Genomic DNA, 8,222 nt, shown 5'->3' on the forward strand with positions numbered 1-8,222 from the left:
CGTACTAGGCAATTCACACCCCTACTTAATTACACTGGCTCATGATTACCACATCTAAGAAAGTGATACCACCTACGCCTGAGGAATTTGTCAAATTACACAATCAAGGGATGACGTCTCATTTTCCTGAATTATTTACAAAAGGCCAGTTGTTGTTTTTTAAGGTTGGTTGGGTTATTCGAAATGCTCGTCCTGTTGAGTGTAACAGTAGTAGTAGTACGGCATCATAACTGATAAATTAATATTAAAAATGGAAACTCCCGTTAGTTGTTATGTAACTATTGTATACATATATGCTATACATATAAACTTGCTACCGGTAACTCTCCTAAATTAAACTACATCAGGCTCACAACTTTGCGTTTAGACTACTGCATAACTATTACTTTGACAAGAACCGCACCAGGCCCATGGTGTGCGTGCTGAATACTGTATGCAAAATAGACCTGAAAAGAACTCAGACACTGAGTTGAAGCTACGAGAAGCTCAAGGGAGCGCTGGTGAACTATATGTCGACCACCCACTTAAAAAAAACACACCATTAATGTCAAGACAGTAGCGATATTCCGCTCACCTGCTGCTGCAGCGAAGAGCTGTTGCTCTGATCGGTCATTTTTCTAGAAGGCAAAACAAGATAAAGAACACTATGGAGTCAAATGTGTACATACATAACATCGATTGGGTGCATCTTCCCTCTAGTACCTGTCAATGGCGCATATGTGAGCTACATGAATTCGTTTGTTAGCCAGCTAACTAATACAAGAAATAACAATTTTAACCAACACAGGGGAGCAGCGCACTGCACCATTCTTGGCATATAATGAAGTAGTTTAGTTGTTCATTGTTGTCATATAGCCACAATATTCCAAAGCATGAGATGAAATTACGTCCGTGGCGCCAGAAATGACGATAATGACTAGACTGCTTTAGCATGAAATCAAATGCCAGCTAGCTAGAAAGCTAAATATGTGATGCTAATCATAAAAACAGGTTGGATGACCATCGTTTAAACAACAATATTTGAAAGAATGATGAAGTAACATAATACTTACCTTGTAATAGCAAAAACCAAAAGAGACTGAAGTATTCTTAATATGTATGTTGGTTGGCGACGATGTGTCCTGCTTGTATCCTTCCGCGAGTCCCGCCACCGTCGTTCGCTAAACCAATGAGGTTGCGCTCCAATCCGCTCAAATCCTTCTCACTTGATTGGTCAAAACAACCCTTCATTACACCAGAGCCCGCCCCCTTCTTTACGAGTACAAATCACGGCGCTCTACAAGTACAAATTAGTTTTGCTCCATTTGTAGCGCGACAAATGGGGCAAAACTCACGTCACTGAACAGCAGCAGAAAACCCACTTGTGACTCCTAGTGGCGACTTCTTTGACTACAAGTTGTCATTTCTACAGGTACAAATCACAACTTTTACAGATACAAATTTATAGTTTTTGTACAGGTACAAAAAATTTTTTGTACAGATACAAATCATGACTTTTACAGGTACAAATTTGTTTTTACAGATACAAATTTGTTTTACACATACACATTTTTTTTTACAGGTACAAATTTCTTTTACAGACACAATTTTTTTTTTTACAGGCACACATTTTTTTTACAGATACAAATCACGACTTTTACAGATACAAATTTAGACTTTTTTCTACAGGTACAAATTTTTTGCACAAGTTAGTTTTGCACCATATTTACCTCCATATTCAAACACATCAAATACGTTTCAATACATCGCCAGTATTAACGTGATGTAGTTTAGGATGGGGAAAACTTGCAAAATCTAACTTATTTAGCATTATACATCAGACTAAAAATAATTGCCGTGCAACACTTACCTCAGACGAGATGAAATGGGACGAGACCGTCGTCGAGAACCTTCTAAAATAGTCTCATTCATGCGTCTTTAATTGGCCACAGCACAGACAAGCAGAAAACGACCAATCAGGGAAAAGAGATAGGACAACACGAACTCCAACTATCAGCAAGAGGGGTCCGTCGTCTAGAACCTTCCAAAATCAAGCGAATGTCATTGGCCACAGCACAGACAGGGAAAAAAGCGGACCAATCAGGGTTAGGATTAGAAAAAAACGTGCGAGAGAAGACAACGCGAAGTCCCAACTATCACAAGATGGGTTGCAGCCGGATGGTGAGGTTGGAGCGCGCTGCATCCGAGGAGACCAGTTTAAGGGGGCAACTGCGCTGCGTGCAGCTGCAAGGTTCAATAATGCGGATTGTGTCATACAACACTCGCGGGTTGCGAGTAGGACATACTGCTACATACAGGACAGGCCGTCTGGTGGTGGATGCGCTGCTTGACCAATTGTATGTGTTTTTTGCACATCAACATAAAAAAATAAATACATATAAAAAGATAAAAATTGTAATTCAAACATCCACTTTTTTAACCACTAAAAAGAACCAACCATTGTCTAATTCATATCTTTGTTTTCAGTGTTAAGGGAGTGACACATATTTTAATTACTATGTATTTAAAATAATGTGATGAATCTGTTATTTTAATTTCAGCAATTATCACCTGTCTAAATTATTCAACACAGACAAATCTTTACAAATGATGAAATGTTTCTACAAAATATCCAGTATTATATATTTTTTTATTGGCTACATTGTACATGTCACTGATTTTTTTTTAAAAGTATATTGAACATAAAACAATCTAGTTAAATGAACCTTCCAATTTGAATTTGTTGATTTACACCATTAACCCATTTTTATCAACATCTTACAAATTACTTTTAAATGTGTATGTGTGCCCTGAGGAAACTGTGGAGACAACATGCGCACAGTCACTGTTTGTGCATCTTGAAGAACTCATCAATATTATAAAAGAAAACATTTATTTTAGCAAAGGAAATAGACAATTTATAGTATTTAATAATAAACCATAATCATCAAAAAAACACAGTAATAGTCACATGCTACAAATTTGGAAAAGAATCAAATAAAAAAAATTTGTGACTGAAAAGTCCTGGCTGTACCTAATCAATTGGCCAAGATGGCCGCCGCCCCGGGTGGGGGCGGAGGGGAGAGAATCCTTGGTGTACCTAATTAATTGGCCAAGATGGCCGCCGCCCTGGGTGGGCGGAGTGGCGAGAATCCAGGGTGTACCTAATTAATTGACCAGAATCCTGGGTGTACCTAATCAATTGGCCAAGATAGTAGTAGTAGTAATAGTATTTGCAATAGTAGTAGTCGTATATAGGCCAAGCCTTGAGTACACCAAGAAAAAAAGGGGCTGAGTTGAGCTCAACAGTGAGAGATGATTGGCTGAGGCAGTTGCTATGCAAAAGTGACAGACCAGGCAGTATAGGTAAAAAAGCACTATTTAAATAGCAGTCCATTCCATTTCATTTAAAAATAATAATAATGTGTGTGTATTGTGTGTGTTTTTTTTAACTTATTTTTTTTTTTAAATGTAAATGAGCTGAACATCAATCGGTCAATAAATGTGGAAGTTAACCATAATCAACTAAAAGTATCTTACTGTCCCTTAAAGAAACATGCACATTCACGCACACACATTTGATTTTAACTAACATTTCAATGAGCTGAACAGTTTAAAAATAGGGTTTTAAAGTAGGGTTAGGGTTTCAAACTAGGGTTTTACATTAGGGTTAGGGTTTCAAACTAGGGTTTTATATTATTGTTAGGGTTTCAAACTAGGGTTTTACATTAGGGTTAGGGTTTAAAACTAGGGTTTTAATTTAGTGTTAGGGTTTCAAACTAGGGTTTTACATTAGGGTTAGGGTTTCAAACTAGGGTTAGGGTTTCAAAGTAGGGTTTTAAACTAGGGTTAGGGTTTCAAAATAGGGTTTTAAACTAGAGTGAGGGTTTCAAAGTAGGATTTAAAACTAGGGTTAGGGTTTCAAATTAGGGTTTTAAACTAGGGTTAGGGTTACAAAGTAGGGTTTTAAACTAGGGTTAGGGTTACAAAGTAGGGTTTTAAACTAGGGTTAGGGTTACAAAGTAGGGTTTTAAACAAGGGTTAGGGTTTCAAAGTAGGGGTTTGAACTAGGGTTAGGGTTTCAAAGTAGGGTTTAAAACTATGGTTAGGGTTTCAAAATAGGGTTTTAAACTAGGGTTAGGGTTTTAATGTAGGGTTTTAAACTAGGGTTAGGGTTTCAAACTAGGGTTTTATATTAGGGTTAGGGTTTCAAACTAGGGTTTTACATTAGGGTTAGGGTTTCAAAGTAGGGTTTTAAACTAGGGTATGGGTTTCAAAGTAGGGGTTTAAACTAGGGTTAGGGTTACAAAGTAAGGTTAGGGTTTTAAACTAGGGTTAGGGTTTTAAAGTAGGGGTTTGGATTAGGGTTAGGGTTTCAAAGTAGGGTTTTAAACTAGGGTTAGGGTTTCAAGAAGGGTTTTAAACTTGGGGTTAAGGTTTCAAAGTAGGGTTTTAAACTAGGGTTAGGGTTTCTAAGTAGGGTTTTAAACTAGGGTTAGGGTTTCAAAGTAGGGTTTTAAACTAGGGTTAGGGTTACAAAATAGGATTTTAAACTAGGGTTAGGGTTTCAAACTAGGGTTTTACATTAGGGTTAGGGTTTCAAACTAGGCTTTTTTATTTGGGTTAGGGTTTAAAACTAGGGTTTAAAATTAACATCTTACAAATTACTTTTATATGTGTATGTGTGCCCTGAGGAAACTGTGGAGACAACATGCGCACAGTCACTGTTTGCGCATCTTGAAGAACTCATCAATATTATAAAAGAAAACATTTACTTTAGCAAAGGAAATGGACAAGTTATAGTATTTAATAATAAACCATAATCAGCAAAAAAAACACAGTAATAGTCACACGCTACAAATTTGGAAAAGAATCAAATAAAAAAAAATTGTGACTGAAAAGTCCTGGCTGTACCTAATCAATTGGCCAAGATGGCCGCTGCCCCGGGTGGGCGGAGGGGAGAGAATCCTTAGTGTACCTAATTATTTGGCCAAGATGGCCGCCGCCCTGGGTGGGCGGAGTGGCGAGAATCCAAGGTGTACCTAATTAATTGGCCAAGATGGCCGCCGCCCTGGGTGGGCGGAGTGGCAAGAATCCAGGGTGTACCTAATGAATTGACCAGAATCCTGGGTGTACCTAATCAATTGGCCAAGATAGTAAAAAAGAAACCAAACCGAAGTAAATCGCGCATTTAGCTAGCGCTGCATTAGTGACGTCACCGGCAAGCGCGAAGGCGCTTCTATCAATTTTATTATTTCTTTAATCTTAAAGTATCTTGCTTTTATATTCTTAGGTTTATTCACGTTTTTACAATTTCCGTCCATTCATTTGTATATTTCAATAACATATTTAATCATTTCTTTCCAATGTTTTACCGTCAAATTTTTTTATCATATAACTTTATTGAACAAATGTCAATGGACAATTTCCAGCCAATCCTGTAGCGTGACATCATCTGTAGGCGACCCCGATACAATCTAGCAGACCGATCACATCCGGTACCGACACCAAACCATGTCTCGAGTCACAGGACACTGTCAGTGCTGATCCACACCACTTTAGGTGAGGATGGCGGCTGCCATACAGATTCGTGTCCAAACCCCCGAACTATCCCTTTAAAGTACATTTCAATTCAGCTATAATTGAGTACATACATACTACAAGACTTATATAGCTTAACAGAAAAAAAGTTACAAACATCTACTGAGAGTTGTTTTATTTTTCGCATTGAGCAGAAGCTTCATTATTTATTTATTTACAGCGCGGTTAGACCCGTGCTGCTCGCAACCCAGACCTACGTGCCCCTAGCGCTTGCCAGCCCTTGTTAAAGTATAACAAAACGTGTGACTTCATTGTTTACATGATTAGCGGATAGCATCAATACAATGTCTGCCTTGCTGAGTTGGAGTCTTCAGGAAGGGGGGTTTAGTAAAATTCTGAGCTAGATACAAATTCCGACATATTCTGTGTACCTTACACGCATCAGTAGTTGTAGCAGAAGCAGTACACCGGTCACCGGAGATTTTTGCAGTGGCGAAAGTGGATGGGAAGGATCGTGGTCTTTATGAAAGTGTGGGATACATGTTCCTCGTACCCTCAGAGCCAACTTTATGGCGAACAACTTCCTGACAGAAGGTGGAGCGGTGAGCGACCTGGCTTCGAATGAGAGCGCGTCATCCAAGATCATAATCATTTGTTTTATGCAAATTATGTTGCTGAATTTTAGTCTTGCAAGGCAACAAAATTACTTTCACAAACAAAGGAAAAGCAAATCATAATATATATATATATATATTTTTTTTTTAAACTATAAATAAATAGATAAAGGGACACTTTGGGCCAATAACCCCGCCAAGCTCCTTTAGCCATGTTGTGGCTACATTCACCATCGAAACTAAACAAAACATCAAGTAAAATTATAATAAAAATATAAATTTGTTGGGGAATAATATATATAAACATTTTTTTCAGGTAATACCACATGATGTCCAAATACATACATGTTGCTAAAAAGTTATTTATTTATTTATTTTACATAGTTGTGAGACAAACCTGATAGATGCTTCCATGGGTTCTTGGTTGTCTTGTGGATGATACAAACTCCTGTCTTTAAATGTATTTCAAAATAAAAGTCCCACATTGGCTATTTCTTTTTGGTTGCACCACATGATAATTCAATGGGCCTCGTCTGACAAATGCATCTCTCAATGGCCCATGTATTAAAAAAAAAAATAGCCTTCAACATAAAGGGTTTAAATAATCAAAGAATAACCTCATACCCTCGTACATAAAAAAGACAGTTCAAGGTCAAGGATGGCACAAATTGGATTCACAGCAAACCAAAATTAAGTGCAAAAACTTATTTGTCCAGAAAAATCAACTCACTCAAAATATGAATAATATTCTGGTACTATGTTTGTCCTGCATGTCATTCCAGATCTGAAAAAAAGAAGAAGTTTTTCTCATAGCAATATGCCGGTATACTCTTTTATTGTCAGATTTAGTTGAGCATGCCTTTAAGTCCTCCCTATGTGCATGGCAAGCATACGCCACTCTTGATAAACTGGAACACTTGGCATCTCCTCTGTTGCACATGGAGAAGTTAGAACTCCATCAGGCTAAGGCCAGGATCTGCTGTTGGGTTACCGTTGTATTGATCTCAATTTCGCATTCCGGGCATATTCCACTGGTTAAATCAATGAGGAACTGTGAGAGAACAAACATTCATAATAAGAGCAAGAATGTGTACTTCTTTGCTGGGCGCGTCATGTATTGCATGCACTTACTTGTTGGATGATCTCTGTCACGTTAACTCCCAGGGCATGGATAACCTGAGCTTTTATATGCCCGTACACTGTTGGGCAATACGAAGAAACACAACAACTAAATTACTTATTTCTTTACTCTTTAGTTGAACGTGACTTGCTTTAGTCCACAACAAAATTATGCATAATGTCGATGGAAAACTGCTGTTTTTCTCTTTGAGTGGCAATTTTATGTCATCAGCCCAATTAAAGTGATATCTAGACTACTACAACCATTAAGTGGAATAACATCGAGACGCTTCTGAGTCTGTTGGTGAGTTTTCACAGCATTTTCTCACAGCGCATGAGTGATAGCAACCATTTGTGCTTTGCTGGCATCTACTGGTGAAGGCACAGCAATGCTAGTTGTTTTTGATGAACAAGTAGATTTGCTCCCAGTGATTGGCAGTACATGGACCATGTGAGCACATGTGCGTGTGATGTTACAGTACCTCTTCCTCCTCCAGTGGGTTCCTCTTGGAGAACTACCAACAAAAGACAACAATTCTATTATTTCACATCTGAGTGGTAGTAGTCAAAATAGATTTTGTTCCTTTCAAGAAAAAGCCCGACATGTCTTCTTTAGCAAACTGTTGTTTTGATTTTAGACAACTTGTGGAAAACATTTGTTAAAATTACTGTGTGGTAGAATGTGGGAAATTGAGAGCTTTATATATTAGTTGATGATGGCAAGGAAAATGATCGACTAATTAATCAATGATGTGACTGGTGAGGCATGGGCTTTTTTGAAGTCAAGAATAAAACTATGAATCCAAAATAGAATATTAGCCTCTATTTCAATTTTTACCTTAATTGGAACATTTGTTTTCAAAGCTTTTAATTGTGCTTTAATCAACACCACACTGTAAAAAAAATAAAAAGGCTTTACATTCCAGAATGAAGATTTCTGGTCAACTACTTGCATATTCCGATCTTCCG

General features: G+C 37.8%; 1 long non-coding RNA gene across 1 annotated transcript; it reads right to left on the reverse strand.

The window, feature by feature from the left end:
- Positions 1-6,480: 6,480 nt before the first annotated feature.
- On the reverse strand, positions 6,481-7,725 carry LOC147155409 (uncharacterized). Its single transcript, XR_015092273.1, has 2 exons — positions 7,266-7,725; positions 6,481-7,185 (listed from the first exon to the last, which is right to left on the reverse strand). It is a non-coding gene; the product is annotated as an uncharacterized LOC147155409 (long non-coding RNA).
- Positions 7,726-8,222: the final 497 nt, after the last annotated feature.

This window comes from Leptonotus elevatus, chromosome 22 (genome assembly GCF_054856555.1).
Source record: "Leptonotus elevatus isolate MCC_2025b chromosome 22, RoL_Lele_1.0, whole genome shotgun sequence".
Lineage (NCBI taxonomy): Eukaryota > Metazoa > Chordata > Actinopteri > Syngnathiformes > Syngnathidae > Leptonotus > Leptonotus elevatus.